Below are 22,774 nucleotides of genomic sequence, written 5' to 3'. Positions count from 1 at the left end.
CTTTCGGTAAATATATAACACGAACAGTTTCGAAGGATTCTGGCAATAAAAGAATTCTTGTAAAAGTGTGATGCATCAGATACTTTGGCGACAGGTGAATCACTTGTTTTAGCAGTTTCGATATTAGAAGTGTTTCAAAGTTCAGGGCGCCAGGTGTCGCAGTTCGAGTAGCGAGGAACGAGCGCGATACGGCTCGTCAGTTATCCAGCAGATTGCTGTGAGAGCGTTTCGTTGCGCCATAAGAGGCGTCGATGGTTTCTTACTTAGTCGTTTCTTCCTCTTTCTCGCCCTCGTGTTGCGAGAATTGGCGCGTCTCGAATTTCGAAATTCAAACAGCCGCGGAAACGGCCCTGTACAGATCGTACACGATCGATTACACACCTGTAACACGAAAAGTGTTAGAGAAAACATCAAGAAACCAAGCAGAAAAGAATTTCGCGTGGATCGTGAAAGTCGATCCGGTCCTCTCAACGAGGAATCCTATTGGCAAGGAGCAACTTCTCCATCGTAACTTTCCTCGTTTTCGTTACTTCGAAAGGTACGTCGATTCGCAACTACATACATACAAACTGCCTCGATCGCGCCTTTAGTTCCTTTGTTTATCTCTGCTCAAAGTGCAACGCACTTTCCTGGCCTTTCTTGTTGTCCTGACTGTTTCCTATAAATGTCGTCAATTCATTAAAGTCGAATTGAATCATAACAAAACCTCCGTAAGCTAAAGAATACCGTTATCGAAAATAACCTTAACCGAGCTTACTCGCTTAATAGCTTCGAAAAATGATTATTAGATCGAACTGAAACTTTGCTAATTGAATAAAAAACGCACGAAGACTATATTATCATTGTTACCCATAAATTTTTTCGAACAATATTGTTTGTTTATGTGCAGCGAAGAAATGCGTTTATCGATCGATTCGTATATCGATAATTTTTTTCTCCGTAATTGATCTTTTAATTGAAGCAATAAAATTGTCGATTGCCGACAATAACGATTCGCGATGGCCATGAAATGCACTATTACAAAAACGTGTTCTTAAATACGACTCTTGAGTGCTTTGCTTCGTTTTGCACTTTCGTAGAAACACACGTGGTTCAAAGTCACATCGCGTGGAGAGTAGCGCTATCTCCAGGAAGCTTCAAGTTTATTTTATTTCTCTTCTGCTGCTATATGCACATTCCGACTATGTTTTTATTTTCCATTTAGAAATTCATCTCGTTGCACTGTTGTGTTTAACGAAACCTTTTATACAAAATATATGAATGACTTGTGTCGTTTGGGTAAATCTTAATTAAATTAACTTAAATTAAATTTAGTTTATATCGTAATAAATGTATATTTATAGTACGTTATGTGATTAGAAACGCGATATATTTAATTTTATCAATTAACTTGTTTTGCAATTAGATTAATGTCACACGATACCTATTCGTTTCGCTCTCATCGATTATATTAGGATACCATGCTTCGTTTCAATCGAGTTATCTGACATTTCAAAATATACGTGCGCTAGTATATAGCTTATAACATATGTAAGTACAGCTCTGTTTCGATCTCTATTTAAAATGATGCTGATGACATTATTGCTTTCAACAATTTCTTTGCGAACTTTTACTTTGACATTGTTCGTTACATTTTCCGTCATTTATTTGTTTCACTACTTATAGTGAACACGAAAGAAAAGCTAAGTAAGGAACAATCGTACGCAGTTGCAAGTTATTTTAGTAGTTAGTCGAATATGATCGGCGAGTTACAAACCGCGCATGTGTTGCATTCGATTAGAATTATCTTTACTCTGGTATATTATAGTCCGAGCAATAATAATTAAATTTTATTATTACTGTTTCCATTCGCACGAAGCATAAACATCTGGAATATAGACTTAAATAATAAACTGACTGATGATAAATTTCATTCGTAATATATAGCAATGATCCAGTTATTTTATTACGTTTCTTATAAATTACAAAATCGCAATATCACAAGTTTCCATCCATTACACATTTTATGCTCCGGTTATCGCAAAAGTAAAACCCGTTGTCAGTTTTACTTTTACAGATTTGCAAATTTTTGTAAAAAAAGTAATCTTCAAATCTACTATTTTACTACGAAATAACGTTTTACAACGTTATTTATAAAAAGGTGACGATATTTTAATATATATAGGATCAGATTAAAAAAAAAAGATACATAGGTTATGATTGCTTAGAGAAAAAACAAGAAAGAGAGAAAGTAAACGATAAAAATATAGCAGTAGTCATTGAAAGATGAAAAGTACCGGGAATGAGGAAGAGAATGCTTCTAGTATATGTACACCATTGTTATAAGTTACAAGTGCAAGGTTACAAGCAACGTGCATTGTGTATCCGGACGATTATTTCTCCACTGTAGTAGACGATCGCCGATTCGCTGTTTGCACAATATGAACGGTTATTTCCAGACTGTCGTCTTTCAGTTTCATACGTGGTTGGCCGTTTAAATCATTCGAAGAACACTTTTATCCTGCACTTCCCGTAATTCGTCCATTCGCGTAGACGACATTCCGACGCCTACATTTATATTATCAAATCATTTAAGAATCTAAACGCGAGTTGTTTCAGTTCACAAGTTCAAATCGAAGCCTTTACATAATACCCTCCTTATAATTTACATTTCGATTAGCCTCGTAACCGTTATTTAGCTGACAGCGAGAAATGTTTCTGCAGATCTATTTGCAATTTAAGCATTGTTATTATCTCTGGATAAATACTCGCGCAATTGTTTTTGTGATAAATTCCAACTGAATAGTTACGTTCGATTTTTATAGTAGAATTGCAATGTGACTTTTTGCAGGATTTACAGCAGAATATATAAATTTGTTTCATATCGTGCGTAGAAGTAAGCAATTGGGAGAGAAAAATGAATTTCAAGCTTTATGTGAGTTTAAATTAATTGTAATATCGAATTAACGTCTTTGACGTTTAACGAATAGGCAAATTAGTTACGGTAGGCCTAGCATGTGAAATATAAAATTTGCCGAATCATCGAGACGCCAGGATCCTGGGCGTAACACGGTGGCCACACGAAACAGTCGGAAATGAAAGTCGGACGATTTGATTTACGACGCTACCGTGAAATTTCTAATACGTATATGTACGTGCGATGATTATCAAGCACAAAGTCTGACACTTTAGTTGGTTACACGTGTTTGACAGAAAAAACAGTGGCGTGAACGAATACTTTAGCGCCCTGTGTAATTTCAGAAGGCTAATTATATAAAAAAAATTATAGTACCAGTTAAGGCTTTTTACACTTTCAATGCGCATACATATTTTATATTTCAATTTACATTAAACGTTTCGTCCACAAGCGCGAACGTCATCTTAGATTACTTTGTGGTTTTCATCGGCATCGCACGCATTATCTCTCTGCGTGCTCTACCATGTAATAGTTTCTATTAAATTTGTGATTGTACGAAATCGAACGTTCGGATTATGTGTAGATAAATATTCATATCGTCTTGCAACTACGCTATATCAGACACGATATTAGAATTACTTGCATACAAAGATCGTACTTAGTAATATACAAATAAGGTAATAGAAATTTAATAATATAAAAATGTAAAAGTTAAATATAGAAAACAAGTGCCAAGCAAAATTAAATTGACGAATATTTTATATTTGAATTTGCTTTGTTTTAAAAAGGTAAAGAAATGAATTAACGACTATCTTCTTACTCTTTAGATCAACAGATGGATAAAATTAATTAATCAATAATATGCGGTTGATCAACCAACAGTGACGTTTTAATAACATTTTTAGCTCGTACGATGGCAGATATTACCTAGCTGCTATCATAGATTCTCTTGAACCCAAATCAATAATGCCATACACACGCGTATGCATCTGTTGAAAATGAAAAGTGTCGTCGTATTCTTGATCATACTTAGGACTAACATAACAGTGCCGACAATAGAATAGTGAGATATGAAAATTTGTTTAAAAAATTTATTGCAAAATATGAAGATCCCACTCGTACTTTCGTGGATTTGCGCAAATTCTGTGCAATATGTATAACTTTCCATCTCAATAATTTATCAGATTTAACGTTATTCAGAGGTTTGCATTTAATAACATCATCCGTTCAATTTTGTCTTATTGTCAATTATCAGCCACGTCAGAGAGGAAGAAATTTGCTAGAAATTATGTGCATTGAAGGTTAAAAAGATTTAGTAAAATATAAGAAGCTTATTAAAAAAATGTGTTAATGAGAAAATTCCCTGTAGTCTTCTCGCATGAATTTTGGAAAAAATTCCATGAAAGTTGCTGGAAGCGTAAATGTATCATTTGTGGAAGGTTAAATTTTACCTGAAGGATTTTTTAAATGCCGAAATTACTTTAAAAGGAACTAGATGAAAACGCTGTAACAGCTCGATTCCAAGAATTTTGAATTCTGGAATTGGTAATTTTTATACATAAATTTGAAAGAATGAAATTAGTGAGTCGTAAGGAAAGTGCATTAAATTATGTCGGAATTACTGTGATTAAGTATATGACTTGAAGAAATTACCCGCGGTAAAAGTTTTATTTGAAAGGAAAAAAAAAAGAAACGATATTTCATATATACCACTCTAATAATTTTGTTTCATAAAATGTCCTTATAAAAGGAAAGCTTGAAGGGGAACGTTGATGTGTTCAATGTTAAAAGTATCCGTAAAAATCGGAGTTTTTTAAACGCTTCCTCGAAGCATGAATTTTAATCCTAATAAAATTGCTTTGAAGATAGTCCGGCACAATGCAAATATCCTTTGTTCCTAATTTCAAGATTGTCAAATCGACAAAATGGGTAAATGGCTTTGAAGTTGATCAGTTCCTGAGCTATTCCGTCGGGCGCTGTTTTAAAAGGAAAAACCAGGGACCTTGCGTAACGAGAAACGTTCAAATCGATAACTGGGAAACGATTCTTCGCGAATGAAAAAATATTTCAACTTCTGCAAAATCAAGAGAATGATGACGTAACGAACACGAAAACATTCATATTTAGTATTTGCTTGTTAAAGGTAATTTTGTTCACAGAATAATGCATTATATTTTATTCATATGTAATTGACATATGATTGATATCTGAACATGCGAAACGGAAGAAATAACAACGTGTAAGAAATTCCTTGCAAAACAGTAAATATGAATTCGTTGGAATAACGTTGTATGATGTGTCGATACCAGATACATAGAAACGAACTTGGAAAGGCCGAAAACATTTGTGGCATAGGTGAGTCAACGAGTGCAGCGAACTCGTCGCGAAAGCACTTTAGATAATACTGGATAGAACGCATATCGTTATCGCGCGGCGGCGCAACGTTATCGGATGGATTCGGGCCAGAAGTACCGTGAAACCGCGTTTATAGACAGCTAAAAAACATCAACGAAACCCGCATCCGCTTTTTTCTTCTGGGGCTCGGTTTCTCCGCCGGAAACGGTGGTTCGTTTGTTACGCAGGAAATTTGCCTCGAGTGCGCGGTATAAATGTATTCATTGATTGCACCCTCTCCTCATTTCGATCAAGGATCGCGGACGTACGTTCCTGATAAAATTGGCGCACACGAAGGTACACCTTTCTCGGTAGATCGATCGGTGAGTCATCTTTTCATATTTAATTATCGAGTTTCCTGTCGTAGCCGGTTATGACGTTCGTCGGAGGATCACCTTTGAATTTTCTACGCTATGGCAATTCCATATATTGTATTCGTAACGTCAGGTTCTAATTACATATTTATTAATCGGTCTGTGTTCGGTCTCTTAAATTATTATAATTATTCAAGGTCGGGCTTATAAGCTCACTCGAGAAATCATATTAATGAAAGACGATTATGCGTAAATATAATTGTGCGCAGATGTTGTAGATGTGTACGTAGGTACACGAATGTATCTGTAAAGGATACATGGAACAATGAAAAAATTTCGATTAAAGCGATTCTCATTATGTTATGTTAGAATATAAAGTGATTATGTAAGGCGAAATTAGTTAAAGCAAAATGTTACTCCTGTTGAAGTGTGTTCCACTTCAAAGAAAACTCCACATCTTTTCTAAAGTTTAGTTTTCTTAGTCCTCGAAGCCATTGGGTATTGTTTAGCACTAAATCAATTTGAAGGGTCTCTCAACCTCATAGTTTCCTAGGAACATGCCTTGCACAGATGCAACGGGGTACAGACAGGTCAGTTTTCCGTAATTGTATAAATACCCATAGACCCATGGCTTCGAAGCTCTTTGGTAAAGTAACGCTGTCAGTGTGACAACGACCGTACCCAAATCCACGCCATTCCATACTACCTGATAGCGAACCGTTAGGTTTTAACTTGACCTTTGCACATGGCCCAACATTACACTTTCCCTCCATCAGGATCCTCCCCTTGTCCCTCAACGCAACATATAAAAACTGTAAGCATTCGACCACCAGACTAGTCTTTAGTCTTTAGTCTTGAGTCTTGAGTTTTGTGTACAGTTTGGCCGTGGTTTGAACAACTATTTTAACTTCGCTACTTCATTGTAATATTATACTTAATCATTTTCGTGAATAAAAGCCTACAAAATTATAAAAGCACAGTCAAGTTAAGTTATTGCTCAACTACTCCTTTTTTATCATTAATTTTACGTGACATAAGCGTGACATTACGTGACATATACTTATACTTTTTTAAATATATTTTTCTGTTATACATTCATCCACGCATTTTCTCTCTCTCTCTCTCTCTTTCTATTATGAGATAAAATCTTAACAATTCCGATGCTATATTCTCATGTTATTCTTATATTCTGCTTGTTTCTTTAAAATAACAATTTATTCTGAATCTTCTTCTCCTTCCTGTCTATTTTTATTCGTCTTTGCTTCTGTATGTCGCTTAAGTTATGCGAAACGCGCTTGCCCATTTTCTTTACTTTTCCTATTTGCATCGATTGACAAATAATATCAGAATAGCTGTTTCATTTGACATAATCTTTTTCCTCCTCTTTTTCACATTACCCACTTTCAGTAATCTTTTTTAAAATATCATTATCGATCGCATTCTTTCACGTTCTCCTTGATTTATTCTCCGATAAAAGGTTGTCGATCTTGAATCCTACCAATCAATGTCGAAATATGATTTACACGTATATCTCTACAAATACTTATTTCACATTTCTAGTAATTGTTTACAATAAATGTTCCAAATTTAGATTTATGTCTCGATGAGCGATGGAACTTCAACGATTTTATTCTAATTCTGTCAAATATTTATCAAGCGTTTAAACATTTAATATTTTTTTTTTTAAGTTAAAACATAGTTACATCAGTTATCTGACTTTTATTGCTAGTTTCATCTTACTTATGTAAGAATTGCGTTTAACTTCTTTCAATTTCAATACTGAAGGACGTTTATTACCAATAAAATTGCTCGTCAATGTTTGCTGAAAAGCATTATTTTCTGTTCTTACATTGTACTTCGTATAAATTACGATTGCCTATTATGTTCTGTAAATTACGGTTGCAGAATAGTGATTGACGACCAATCCTTTTAATGCGAAGTTATTCGATATTGATCGATTCGTCGACTTCGATGTGTAGAGACATACACACATTTCCAAGAGCTTGTACTTCTGTAAACGAAGATTCTAACTGGTTACCAACGTGTTTACTATATCTTGGTAACAATTTTTATGAGAGATTTAATATGTCTTTCGATATCTTCTTTTCTTTTCTTTTTTTATTTAATGCTCGATTTCGAATATTTTAAATAAATAATATAGTTATACTTAGGTGCAATGTTTTCAGAATATTTCTATCGAAGTTATTCACTCCGTTATCGGTATATTGTACATTTCGTCGGGAAATACATTGGTTTTTAATCTGTTAGAGGAACATGCACATACGTACGTATAGAAAACACATAAAACAAAGCATTGATTGGTAACGTAACATTTGGTTGGTTCGTTGAAATACAATCATGTATTTTGCTTGAAACTGAAATTAAATATCACTGCCTCGTAAGGTCGTTTTTTGTCTATATATTATATAATATTAATTAAAATAATTCTACGAACGGATATACGTATGTTTGTTCGTAGTTTATCTAAGGATAAATCTGTGATACTTTTTAAATTGATTAGTTACTGTCGCATTAACCAATATAATAAGTTATTAGCAACTCGGTTCAAATTATAGGTTGAGTAGTTTTTTGCAAATTATCGGTTTGTGTTAAAAAGTTGAATGATTTTAATGTTTGAAATATTTTAAGTTATCTTTCACAGTACAGTCGTATTATTCATTTAAATCTTTATAATGTGAAAATCAGCTTTTGCAAATAAAGTATATATTTACTAAGCATTCCGTTGTGATAACAAAATCTTTGTATTTGGACGTAAAAGAAATCTTTTTTCTGTTGTAAACTTTCCATATTTAGTAATTTTACTGAAAGACGTTTCCTTTTTAGGAAAATTTTCAACTGTTTGTTACGATGCATAGTTAATAATCAGTGAATAAAAATATAGCATGTAACAATAAAAGGACGTAAGCTAAATAGCAAGAGTAAGATTTCCAGTAACACCAATGCGATTTATTTATTATATATAACAATGTTTATAATAACGTTCTTTTGTTTGCAGTACCGTTTTCCATGTTTGATCAAACAAATGTCTCGTAAATCGATCAACTTTATCAAATACACGCTTAATTTTGATAAAGATTGCGAATTTCAGGATGTAAAAATTATGACGCTTAGTGCTGTATTTCTATATGACTTTATTATGCGAGTATTTCACACGATAAGCTTTACTGCGATTTTATTAACATCTGTGATTGAAAATCTATGAAATGAAAATAAATGTTCAATTATTGTTTTAAATCCATAACTTTCTTATATTTTATTATTATGCATTACTAAATTATGATTGCGTTTTTTTTTCATATTATAACTGAATTATGCCACATATTATATACAATTATCATATGCAATTATGCTACATTTGAATTTCTTATATATTATCTTATTTCCTAATAAGATACTTTTTAAGAAATTATAACTGTATATTTTCTATTACTTACTATTGTATGATAAATGATGTTATTATTAAAAGTTTGTTTTATCTTTGTGTATCGTTCGAGTTGACATAACTTTAAACAGAAATTGATTATTTAATAACTTCTTGTAAAAGTATTCAGTATGCGTATACGACATGCGTTCACTTTTGTACAAGGAATAGATATATTTTTACGAAGACACACGACGATAGATATTTTCTACTTTTGTAGTATATCAACAGTTTCAATGTAACACTTAATTGAATGATACACAAGAGTAAGTAGACAGATAAGTATACGAAAGTATCCGAACGCGTACATTTATAAGTTTTATAACGAGCGAAATATATAATGTTAAATTCGGATATTTAAAACAATTGGAATACGCGAGTAGAAGTAGAAAATATTTTAACGACATGTGCATACATATTGCATATGTATTTCTTAAGCATCGATATAAATTCCAATGCAGTCGAAGAGATATGAAAATACTGATAAATCACGAGATAACATTTAATTTCAGAGATTACATTCAACACTCTGTGCTTATAATACGTTTTTTAAATATATGGACGCGCATAATCGCAATGAATGAAACTTTTGATGATTTGTATGATAAATTCTTACGCAACTATTTTACGATAAATGCAATGGTAACTCGCAGTCAGTCTCATGTCTAATAGCAAACGTTCTTATTGTATCTACAATACCTCGAATGTGTTTATAAAAGCTATTAAAATGAGATATCCTGTGATATGAATTATCCTATAACGAAAATCAAAATAGTTATTTTTCTTTTTTTAACGGAAGCTTGTAAAAATGCTATCGATAGATGCGTAAAGTTTTCCGAATGAAAGTAAATGACAATACGATTTCACTTGTACTACATACAGTTGCACACAAATTCGAGCGACTTTCAAATTTTTTTACAGAAAACCTGCTTTCGTCTTCCTTTTTATACTTGTTACGATTCAAAATCATTCTCGTGTTAAGATATTTCTCTTCGATTGTAAGTAAAGATAGTTGGAGCTTAATCGTATATAGTTTTCATAGCTGTTAGGAGAATCTATAGGTAATAGTATTATGTAGATCTAATAAAAAATCAAATAGTTTGAATTTCTATTGGCAGAAGTCCGTCACTGACTAACAAATTAGCCGTGCGAGACTAGAAAGCTGCTTGCCGCTCTTTTGTCTCGCTCGCTCTTGATGTAACATAATCGTCCTCTACATCGCGCGAAATCTCATAAAAGTACAATACTGTATTCTGCTTATGTAATCACAAGCAGATTCATTCCACGATCGCTTATCTTTGAATTGCTACGAAGATAGCCTGAAAGATTTCCACAAACACGTCGCCAGCATTTTCTACGACTAAAAATAATTCGAAAATGTCATGTAAGGCACGCGAATCTTACAAGAAGCATATAAATGTGGAGGCAACGATAGCGATTACTTTAATGTACTGCAAGCCAAAAGTGAATGAGTGACAGGCAGAGCGAGTCACTTAATAGCTTCAGCTGAAATATCTTCGATGCTATTAATTATATGGACAAATGTTTCGGATGAAAACTTAATGGCTTCGAGGGGGACGGAGCATATTCTAAATAATAATTCTGTTATTAGTTACTCTGTAGGTGGGTGCGTAAATGTCATGAGGAGATCAATTTTGCTTTTTTAGATGGAATCGTATATTTTTTAATATATTAGACGCATAATACAAAGCAGTTCGAGAGACTAACAGTACCAGACTAGTTCCAAGTAAAGGTTGGAATAGGTTTTACGGTTTGGGAGCAATAAAGGGAAGACTAATATTCGACCTAGAAATAGAAAAGCTATGGTTTAAATCATAAACGAGGAAATAACGCAAGACATATAAAGGGATGAAGATTAGTATTTCAGCAGGATAATGCGGCTGTGTATACCGTTAAAAACGTGAAAAGTTATTCTAACGGTGTACTTGACGACGCGTGTATGTTGCGATGAGAAACAATTTACCTTCTCGAAAGAACTAAAGATTTATTTGAGAAGGCTGAAATTCCAATCTTAGAAAATTTGTATAAAAATATAAGAGTCTATCCAAAAGGCTATTGGAAGTCATAGGAAGAGCGTGGAAATGTATAACATTATTAAAATTTGATTAAGATATTTGTTTTCGAATTAAATTATCGTTTTTCTTCAACATATCCTATTATTCTGAAGCACTTGTTTTTCAGGTAAATGATTATATATGATTTCTGGGAAATAGCTTAAAGAATTGCCGTTTTCCATTAACAAGGACACTCTTCATATAGCTGTACACAAAATCTTTGTACGCGTTACTTTCGTGGAGAAAAATTCCGGAGTCATGTTCTTGGAAATGGGAAAATATTGTATATGCACAGATACATCGTAACACCGACGGATTATAAAATTTATTCTTGAACAAAATATAATATCGCGTATTTAGACGCTCGTTTGGAATATGGTTTCAATAATACTAATTACGTAGAATATTTTTGATATTTTGGAGACATGCGGAAACCGTAATTGGGAAAATTATGTGGTATGAAAGGGGCAATGACTTGCTCCTTCCCCCACATAATTCTTTGGTGGAATGAAGAATTGCAAAAATGTCAAAGTCACTGTTATCTTCTTTAAATGGCACGTAATACTCTGCTATTTCTACACAAGGACAATCGATGATAAATAAAGGAGTGAAGCAACGAGTTTCACGAGGCGAACTCGACTTGGTGTACGTTTGCATCGACGCAATATTGAAGTGCCTGCATTGTAAGTCTTTACTTCATACTTATGTTGTCGCTTCATATCATGATAGATAGTAAGAAACTTCGTTTCGTTAATATCAACAGGTCTTTTAGACGGTGAACAATTCATTGAGTTAGGTCTTCGAAGAACGGTAGATGTCGAAAAAGAGCTAACAACGTTATGAGATATGGAACAAAAAATCGTGGCGGCATGTGAAATAAGGAATAACAAGTCCACCGATTCCAATGTTGCACTGATAAAAACGAACACCACTACAAACTACAAAGATTTTTTGTGACGTGGGACTCGTTTTATTGCTTCATTTATTGTCGAATAACCTTGCATTGTAGATGGTTTAAATCGTCATAAACATCCACGATTATACCAGCAAGAAAAAAAGCTATCCTATACCGTTTAACGGCATAATGACGGCCTTGAAATTTCCGAAAATTTGTCAGAGAAGACATATTACTGGCAAATGTTTAGCTTCCTCTGTATCATATAACTCTTCTAAATAAAGCTTTCTTGCGCCTCCAAAAATAACGGTGATATCCAACGATGATCTAAATTATTGAATTATATTTAAGCATCATAATATATGTATTATACATGCATATAAAAATACTGGCATAGTTAAGTGAAAATAGTTATATAATATTGTTAGTTATTGGTATCGATTAGTTGTTATTTAAAGTAATAGCAGGTCCAACAAATGCGTATGATACGTAGGTTGATCGATACAGTTTGTAAAATACTGTTTAATAATTTTTGTATGTACAAATACAATGCACGTACAAACGACGAAAATATTAAGAAGCTCTTGTAAACTCTAATTATTGTAGATATTTTCTTTACAAAGTGTATGTGAGAAAATACCTGTGTTATACGTCTATTTCGTGTACCTTTTACAGAATATTTGTGCAGTAAAATCATAAAATCAAACTACTCGTGACTAACATTGATATTGGTTAACGATGTATTGGAATGACTTTGGCGAAGAACGATTTAGATGAACCAGATATCGTACAATGACTCAATTACAGGTGTTCAATTTGTATTTTCTCACACGCGAAAAATAATGTGTTGCATCTATCTTTATCGTCGCGAAATCAGAGATTAGTAACGTCCCATGCTGGTAATTTACGTGTTCTTATTTTGTTCAGAAAGAATATATGTAGCCTGTTTATAATATTTATCTAACAAAAAATTAATTATACAAGATGAACAGTGTGATAATGTGATCACCTTAGATTATATAAGAATATGTTTTATATGTTCTATTCAGCCTTACAACCAAGGATTCGGCTTGATTTACATATACCTATACAGGGTGAGAATCATTGACTTTATCAAAAAATGTTCGAGGTGAAATCTGTTGTATTAAGGAGCTTGGTCAGTGAATATTCATATTCCATATATTAGTTCAACAAATATTGTAAAACGTATTCTGAAGAAGGAATCGTATGTTTATTTATAAAACGAACTGAAGGTCATTTTGAAAAAAAAACGGAGTTAATGAAAGGTTTGCTAGAATCGCCTTGGGAATCTTTAAGTTAATTCATATGTTATGGGATACAGACGTTAGGATCGGGCCACTAATAGCATAATAGGCTAAAATAATCTACGTTTTGCGATTAATTCTTTATAACAATTAGTATAAATACCATGATTATATATTATATATTACATATATATTTTCCTATATTATATTATATTATATTATATACGTATCAAATACGCGAATAAATAAATTTAGAAAGATGTAGACACTTCTAAAAAAATACCTGAACCATTATTCAAGATAAAATTGAATTTCTTTTTACAAATATTCCATACAAAGCGAAGAAAGATAACGATTACCTTTATATTCATATACTTAATTCATAACTTAGTAAAACGTCACTTCGTACTAAATTTGGCACGCAAGTTAGTTGCCGATGATAGAATTTAAAATAATCGATTGTAATAAGCGATAAGTGATGTGACTTCTCAATTTACACGCCCGTTAAATCGACTGTGAAATGAAGCGGGAAGCTGCTAACTAAGCTAGCACTTTAATTGATTAAATTTCCAGAAGCATTTACGCATATTGGAAAGTATGATGAAATAAAATATCTTTTCCACAAAAACTAAATCTACACAAGGCTATAGGAAAAACATTTTTAACAATGTTCATAATATGACGAAAGTTTAAACACGTGTAAAACTCTGTCATATCACTTGAACACCTAGTTACATAGATATTTTTTAATTTTTAATTTATATTTATATAGATAATTACCAAGGCTTGTTTTATGCATAATATAAAAATTGGTATTTTCTAGTTAGGTTTCTTACGAGAACATTGTATAAAGTTGTATGAAGTTTGAAAATATTTCCATAGGACAAGGTCCGAGCGAATAGGATTACATTTCTTTCATCTGTGGCTTAGTTTCCGAAAAAATCGAATTCGAACGTGTTTCCTTAAGAATCCGATCTATGATGAATTTTCAAATTTATTTTTCTTCGAAATAAAGCGTTTCGCGAACGAATTCTATTCTACATTTTCGACTTATTTTCGCATGTAAAATAACCTTCTGTCGATTATTTACTCCTGCCCAGTCTCCAATTAGCCATGTTCAACTATACTTGATAAATTTGCAAACTCGATTTTCTCGAAAACGAAGGGTCGTATGAAACAATTGTATTGCGCGTAAGAAATCGCCTTGTGTCTGCTATACTTACATGTTATTCGATCGGATCCTATGTACGTCATCAGCATTGTGACAAACACAAAAAACTAGCAACAGATGTCTTTCGCAACTGGACTAAATTATGCAGCATAAGTTGAAAACAAGTCTCGTATAAATTTTATGCATCATAAATTGAAGTCAATAAAAGGCAGATAAGAATCTCGCAGGTAGACAAAAATTTCATTACATAAAATTAGATAATGTTGAGTGGTGCCTTACGTGTAACGATGGGTTCAAGTATGTGGTAAATAGGCTCGACAATTGGTCGACTAGTTTCGAACTTTTCAGCCTTCTAGAAATATCTCGAAAGAAAGGAACGATACTTTAAAGAAAGCTGGAACGTAAACGCGATTTGCTTAAAATTATTTATCGTGTCTATCATTTTGAATGTACTATAAGTTATAAGTCGTCGTATAATTAAATAAAATTTATGGGATCTGTATCTGTCGACGATAATTCTGTATAATTTTTCTAAGTTTGATATATGAATTCATGGAAACGATTAATACCTTTTTGATCCTAACGATCTAATTATTATTTCTAACTTACTAGGCATTCGAAACTTTCGAGACTTTCAAGAATTTCCATACTTTTAAAAGCTCTCTACGTTTTTTTTTCGATCATGTTCGAAGCGACTCGAATTTTTCATCACGAATACAGACTCAAAACTGTTTGAAGTGTTCAAACTTCATCAACGCATGCAGGAACTTTATTCATTCAAATATCTAATAATAAATATCTATATCAGATATCTATATCGAGTAACTGTAAGTAAATTTTTGAAACTGATAGCTTGTGAAGAGAGAATACTTGGCAAATATAATGAACGAATCATTATATCGTACGAGCAATTTTCAAACCCCACGAAGTAAACCTTGGACGTTGAATTTGATTCGAATTCACAAGTGCACATGGAACTTGATTCCACAGCAATCCCGGTGGTGCGGAAATGAATTCACTACCGTTATCATATTTTTTAATCGGCTTATAGAATTTTTTACGCAGTAATAAACGCGTTTTTGTATTCTTCTCTTTATTTCCCTAAAAAGTATTCAGCTGTTTGTACCTAAACACGATTAATTTGAAAAATATTTAATGTTACAAAAATAGCAGCGTATGAAAATCGATAAAGATTTGTAAACCATTTTCCCCGTTTATGTTATTCTCGTCTTTCACGTGAAAAATTAAAAAGAAAAAAAGTCGTTGAAGTGTCTCTTAAATTGTTCGATTCCAAACACAAATATTTTAAAAGTTAAAATTAGACAATTTTAACTTTTTAATAGACCTAACATTTTTACGTAAAACAGAAGAACCCACCGATTGCGTGCAATGTGTAAAAATATGTATACGTCAATTTAAAAAACTGTCTACGAACCTGAACTGTTTCTACTATTTAAGCAGGCATATTACTACGTAATGTATGATACTTTCCGGAACAAACGTATATGCAATGGCATAATATTTAGTCCGTAGTCGAAATAAAAGAAAAATTTTTCTTTATTTTCCTAAAATTGTAGACGTCGAAATATTTTTCGCATTGCTACAGTTACAAATAATTTCCTTAACTTCGCACGAAATAGCGCAACTATTCTATGTCGAAGGAGGAAGTAAATCGGTGACAGACGCGTAGAAAGCAATTTGTTAAACGCTGGTGTCCTTTTTAGAGAAAAGTTTCAGCTGTAAAGGAAAGCTCTCTAGAGGAACGGGACGAAAATTCAGAGAAAGGCAGTCGCAGACAAGAAAGTCAAAGGTAAATGAAACCGAAACGAGAGAGGTCAATCTCCTTTCGCGATGAAAATGCGGATATATGTCTCGGCCTGTATATTGTTGCACATTTGAGGCAACGTTTAATCGCGAACTGCTTCTTCCATTCTATTTCGTTCGTATCGAGAATAGTAGATTGTTAGGTTGTATCTAACGTTTCTAATGTCGCAATTTGTAATCTTGAAGATCACGTAGAAATTAGTATAAAACACGGAATTTTCAACTTCAGCATCAACTAAGAATCTTGTCACACTGCATGTAAAAGTAACGAAATGTTTCAAGAATATTAACTGCATGTTTTCAAACAAATATTTCCTATTAGGTAAATTGTTTGTGAAACAAATTTGTGAACCAAACTATTTATGTAGATACACATCATTACATGTTATGTGATACGTCAATATATTCCGGAAATAGTTAGGCAGCATAAATGTTTTTCAATCGTTTTTCAATTAAAGTATTCGCATTAGCACATTTTCCTCGTATTCGTATTAACGAATTTTCGTTATATACGTTGTAACGCTTGGATAGAGGAAAAAATGGAATATAACGTACGTTCTACAAGACGTATGCTTGTAATTTAAGATGGTTGAGATCGTGAACGAAATACAGATCGCAAGGGAGAAGCAACGAGGCACATAAATATACATTATTTTGCAGTAAGGTAGACGCATTTGCTTACACCTTGGACCGAATAGAACGATGAGTAGAACCTAAGGAACGACCGTTATCTTTGAACGACGACAGTTAGTCGCATTACCAATTACTTTTATCTGTCAATAAGCAAACGGCCTTAACGATTACCTATATGTCACGTGTATATTGCGCACCGGCTGTGACTATTCCTGTGATATATTCGCGTGCTTCAGTTACGTGTTATTTGCGAAACGAGAGCATTATTTGTCAGAGAGGAGATCGATACGGTAGTGTCAATAAGGAACTATGATAGCCTACCTTGTTCTGGTTTTTCCATTACCTTTGTACCTCCTTTTCGGGCCTTTCCCTTCTTATTTTTCTCCATTTCTCTTTTGTTCTCTTTTTAGCTTTTATTTTAGCAAAACAAGAAATAAAGTTGTCAATATCAGGACGCAAATTTACTTATAATTAGTAGTTATATTTACGTAATTATTGGTTACAACTACGTTTATGTAGACAATTGAAGAAAATATAAAACAGAATACGCTTTCTTATGTCACGAAGTCTTTCTTTCCCTAGTTACATTGCTAGTGTAATTGTCGAAGAAATTGAATTTTTTAGCTGTAGTTTATGCGTGATTTCGGGTGATGTTAAAGATGATTATTTATAGCTAATCGTCAATAATTTGGATTATCTTTGATAGAGTAAATATGCTTTAAATCGGTAAATTCATCTTTTTGAAATAAAGCAAATTATCATTTTTTGATAAATGTTCGGTCAAGATCACATAATAGTTATGAAGTACTCCGGTTGAGAGCGTTGCATGCGAGTATCAGAGATTTTGTACGTCAGTGTTGATAAAGCAGATCTCTTCCATCCAACTTTCAATGTACGAAAAATCTCACACTTTCTTCTTAAACGTATTAATCAAGAAAGATGAATTAATCCGCTGTTCGAATTACCATTATTTAGGATATAATAATTTACTTATCTAACACTTCCTATTTTTAAATTCCGCACTGGACTTTTTTTTTAAATGAATTATTCATAAATACATACTAAACATGAAATATATGAAGACTTACTTTTCTTAGTTTTCTTTAATTATGTAATTATTATGTACATAGAAGAAATTTCGGTCAAGGTATGTTCCTGTTAGTAATTATGTATATATGCATATGTATACAATAATATATACGTAACATATCGTATACATATATTCTGCTATATTTTGCATAAGAAAAATATGAATCATAAAAAAGCGTCGAAGAATGAAGGAAATGAAACATAATATTTCGAACATGTACATTAGTTTCCTTATTTTATTCCTTTAGTACCGTTTAAGTCGCTTAATGCTGCTTTCATTTTTTGATGTTTACCGTTTGTCACGTATTTGTTTAATTTCTATACCTGATTAATTACATTCGTTTCTTTTATATTTCAGTACGTAAGATATCTACATACGCCTATCGCAAAACTGCCAGTTTAACGTCGATTTTTTGAAAAGCACATTTCCAAAAAATGCTGCGCTTCATCCTTTATCAGTCTTCCAGAATCGTAGCTTGCAATACATAGTGGAGGGGGAATAAACCGTACTCTTTCTTTATAAGCGTTTTATACAGCTGTATGAACTACATATGTATATGGACACTAGATGCGTGTATATGCGGCACTGTACATATGATTGTGCGACAGAGAGTAGCGTGGCGTGTACTGGCGTGTAGTCTAGAGTCTAGACTCTAGACTGCTGCGCTATAGTCAGGGGCGAATCAAGAATGGATGCCAACACCCTGCATAATAATGCAGCGAGATATAATTAACCTTACACTGTACTTCTATAATTAGCTACCTTCCTGTCTTTGAATTCTACCTTTCTATTCAATATTAATATAAGATCTATATAATATGTAATATAATGTTTTTTCTTTTGGCGAGTAAAGAACACACGTTAAATTACAGCTTATAACTACTTCAACTTAAATGTATCACTCGCTGTACGTATATTTTCCTTCCGATTTTATCTTCCCTCTTCGACAAATGGTCAGTGTAAATGAAACTTGTAAATAATTTCTTTTTTCCCTGATTATTTTAGATACGTATTGTATTTTACTACGATTACGATTTCGTTTCTAAATTTCTAAATTATATGTACGCGATAGCTGTCACTAGCGATATTCGATATTTGTAAAAATAAAGTATCGGTATCTTCAAGGTATATAAGAACAACGTCTGAATTAATAATAATATCGTATCAGTTAGCTTTAATTCTTTTTATATTGGTATATTCGAAGCGCCGTATATATTTAAACAATTATATGGTAGCTTTCGATATATTCAAATAAACGCTTCACTTACGTAATGCGCGCTATGATCAATTTCTGTAAATGAATAACTCCTACAGTGACCCTATGCTAAGTATTCCAAGAAGCAATAAGCCTAGGTAGATAGCTTGACTAAAGTAATTGATTGCCGGCTATATCTACAAGCTTGGCTGTATTTTGTGTTACGTAATTCCTGAAATGACCTCTTCAGTTTTATTAAAGCATGGTTCAAATAAGATAATCGTGTTGATTAATCGTGGTCATAAGAAACGTCAGAATTTCTAAAATATCGCCAATCTCCGTGAATGATCGTAAATTGCAAACTTAATACAAATTTCGTCCGTTAGTCAATATTTTGGTCAATCGATCAATATTCGTACAACGTGTGCAGAGCTTCTTTACGAGAAGATAACATCGTTATTTCGCCCGAAATGGATGGCGAATCAATTTTTTCCAGGATCATTTGTATTTACCATTGTATTTACCATTTTAATGAGAAAACGAATCGTATGTAACGATGATCGGGAAGATACGGCCCTGGGTGCAACGCGTATAGCACGCGGTCGTATAGTGAGAGTCCAGGTTCTGTCGTTGAAGCAGACGAGAGTCAGTGCAGGTCGTGCGGCAGGTTCGTCTGCTTCGCCTGTTTCGTCTCTGTGTAAGCTTTTCGCCTTGTACGAAAATCGTCGATATTAGTCACGCTTTGAGAAGCAGCTTTTTGCCAAACCTCCGGATAACAGGCGGTAACGTAACCATACGTGTCGATCTTACCGCGTTGTTGATGTTGCGGTCGACGAACTAAGATTGTCCACAATGAAGGTAAATAGTGATGTGCGTCGTTCGACTAGATGATCGAAACGGCGAATGCAATTAGAATCATGAGGCTTGACATTCGACGGAAAAATCGATCACACGATGGCTTCGTGTCATATTTTGTTGACGATATTACAAAACAGTGGTCGATGATGATCGATATAAAAGATAGGTTAGTGCGCACGATAAAACATCGCGTAGTGTTATAGCTAAGTAACGGTATTAGATGGTTGTATAATGCAGAACTCACTATCTATATATCATAACATCAGTTCTCCGATCCGAATTCAAATTTTACAGATATCTTAACTTGTAATCATTAAAATATTCTTTTAAAATCAAATACGAAATTGATGAAACTGATAGGAAGCGGGAGAATAAGTGATAAATATTGTCGTTACAGAAATTTTATAATTGATTGAAACATATTTATCTACGAATCACAATTACTTATACTTCTTGAGTAAGAAACTAGAAATTAATATTGCAGCATAAATATGATAATTCACATATATTAACTATCAGTTTATTAATATATTAATAAGTATCCTATAGTAACCTATCCTATAGTATCCTATAGTATATTTTCAATAATAATGGGAATCAAATTAGTTTATACATACTTCATACTCAATTCATATATACATGCATATACATACATACATACATTTTTTCCGTGTATTTCAGAATAACGTAAACGTCTAACGTCACAATAACGAATGCACGAGCCTGCAACGTGTAATTTAGCATTTCATGTGGTCTGATACGGATTGTAACATTTTAAATTTGACACGTTTAAAAGATAGACTACAATATGATGATACAGAACGTTGTTATGATTAAATTAACAAGCTGAAATTGATTTGTTATCAGTTACCGCAGGTATCGTGGAAGAATTTCATTAAAAATTGAACGCAATTTCTGAGACACCGAAACACGAACAATATTTCAGTTATCGCTAACACGCATCGCCTGACTTGGATAGATTTATCAAAGATTTACTTTGTTTATCGTTCATTATTGCTTGATCGTTGGAACGATAATATGTATGTATTAGGAAATGGTATTGAGAACTGCGAAGCAAAATTCAAAGAAGGTCATTGTAAACTGCGATATAATCCTATCTACGTTGAACGCTAAAAACTATGCTTACCGACTTACGAAAATCCCCTTTTTTCAGCCGAGGGATTCGTGCATGAAAAATAAGGGTCTCTGCCGTACCATTTCTCTTATAGAATGAATAATAAGGAAATTTCTTATATCTGGCTAAAATTTGTTTGGTATGCATAACTACTTCCTTGTCATTTATTCCAACAAAGCAATTTACTGTTATTTCTCCGCATCCACGATAGATTTCATATTTCCGGCCGCGGTATCAAATATCATACGTGAAGCTATTTCCTCTCATAGAATCGTCAAACGTTATTTTGTATTCCCAATAGCATTTATTATCAAATTAATAATATTCCATGTAACGTTTAAGAGATAGAAAACTATATAAATCGTAAGAAAATCGTTCAAAGTCGCGGAAAGCATAAAATCAGTTCGTCAAATGTCTCGAGATGTTTTTTAGCCACAATCAGTCAGCAGCACGCGGTTTACGTCGTACGTTGTAGCGGTGTACGTTTTGCGTAGCAGGCCACGTTACGTCAGCGACGCCATTCGGTTGTGGCGTTACAGCTAATAAAATATATTTTTCTGGCCGGCGAAGACTGCGCAGCACCAAAAATGGTAATTATGGAAACTTTAAGGGCGCGTGATTAACTTTCTTGTTCAGAATATTAAAATGTTGTTTACCTACATTCGCGAGGTAAGAAGATCCATTGAAAAGGTTACTCGGACTATTTTCGTTTTGATAAATGGCAATTCCACGCGTGGCAGCAGCGAACAACTTATGCGATTTCCTTATCTCGATTTACGTTAAGAAAGATCAGTCGTATGTTTCGGCAATAAAAGATGTTCTAGAAGGATATTCGTGTTTATCGGTTTATACATGGATTACGATACCGTGTTATACGATCCGTAGCTTCATTGCCGTTCATAACTTTCCAATCTTCGTCTGATTATGCAAGACATAACAATGTAACTGCCAACGATGAGATAGCAAGATATCTCTCTACCAAGCTGCATAAATGTCATAGCGTATCGTTATTATTGCCATTCAAAATATTCGATCTAATTTTCTAATATTCACGATTTTAGAAAAGAAAACGAGCCAAAAATAACGTGGCTCGTTATTTCTTTCGTTTTAGCGAAATTCTCTTTTTTCCATTGTCTTTTTATTTTTAATATGGTTGTTTTTTAATGTTTCGTTCCTTCTTACTTGGTATATTTCTAATAACTTCATGGATTATATAATATTCAAAGACAAAATTATTCTGTTACACTGTATGATTCTCATAACACTTCGTTCTTTTATTGCTTGACTTCCATGCTATTCATTGTTTTTATCCGTGTGAATGTAAATTAATAGTTGTAATTCAAGTTCTTTTGATATTAATTTAAAATACGGTGTGCGTGTGTGTGTGTAGAAGCTCGAATCCCCATTCGTATTTGTTTCATTAAGAAATCTTCCTTTCATTGAATAAATAATCCAAAATCTCTGAATGATAGATTTAAGTGCAAAGTGCAAACGGGAAGAATTATCGCTTTTCCCGAAGTATACAAATATTTACATCTAATCAATTATTGATACAACGTGGGTACCTATTGCAAAACAAATAGCAGT

General features: G+C 33.1%; 1 protein-coding gene across 3 annotated transcripts in view; it reads left to right on the top strand.

The window, feature by feature from the left end:
- The first annotated feature begins 196 nt into the window (after positions 1-196).
- The window catches only part of LOC117159653 (dual 3',5'-cyclic-AMP and -GMP phosphodiesterase 11), a 142,464-nt gene continuing 119,886 nt past the window's right edge, over positions 197-22,774 (top strand). For 2 of the 3 annotated variants that reach the window (XM_076618970.1, XM_076618969.1), the window contains exon 1: positions 19,836-20,052. The gene's annotated coding sequence lies outside the window, so the exon portion shown is untranslated. Of the gene's footprint in view, positions 539-19,835; positions 20,053-22,774 lie in introns of those variants that run through there. The other variant, XM_076618968.1, reaches the window with a different exon arrangement.

Source organism: Bombus vancouverensis, chromosome 5, assembly GCF_051014615.1.
Source record: "Bombus vancouverensis nearcticus chromosome 5, iyBomVanc1_principal, whole genome shotgun sequence".
Taxonomy (NCBI): domain Eukaryota; kingdom Metazoa; phylum Arthropoda; class Insecta; order Hymenoptera; family Apidae; genus Bombus; species Bombus vancouverensis.
Note: the sequence above shows the minus strand (reverse complement) of the source record. Positions and strands in the feature narration are given on the sequence as shown.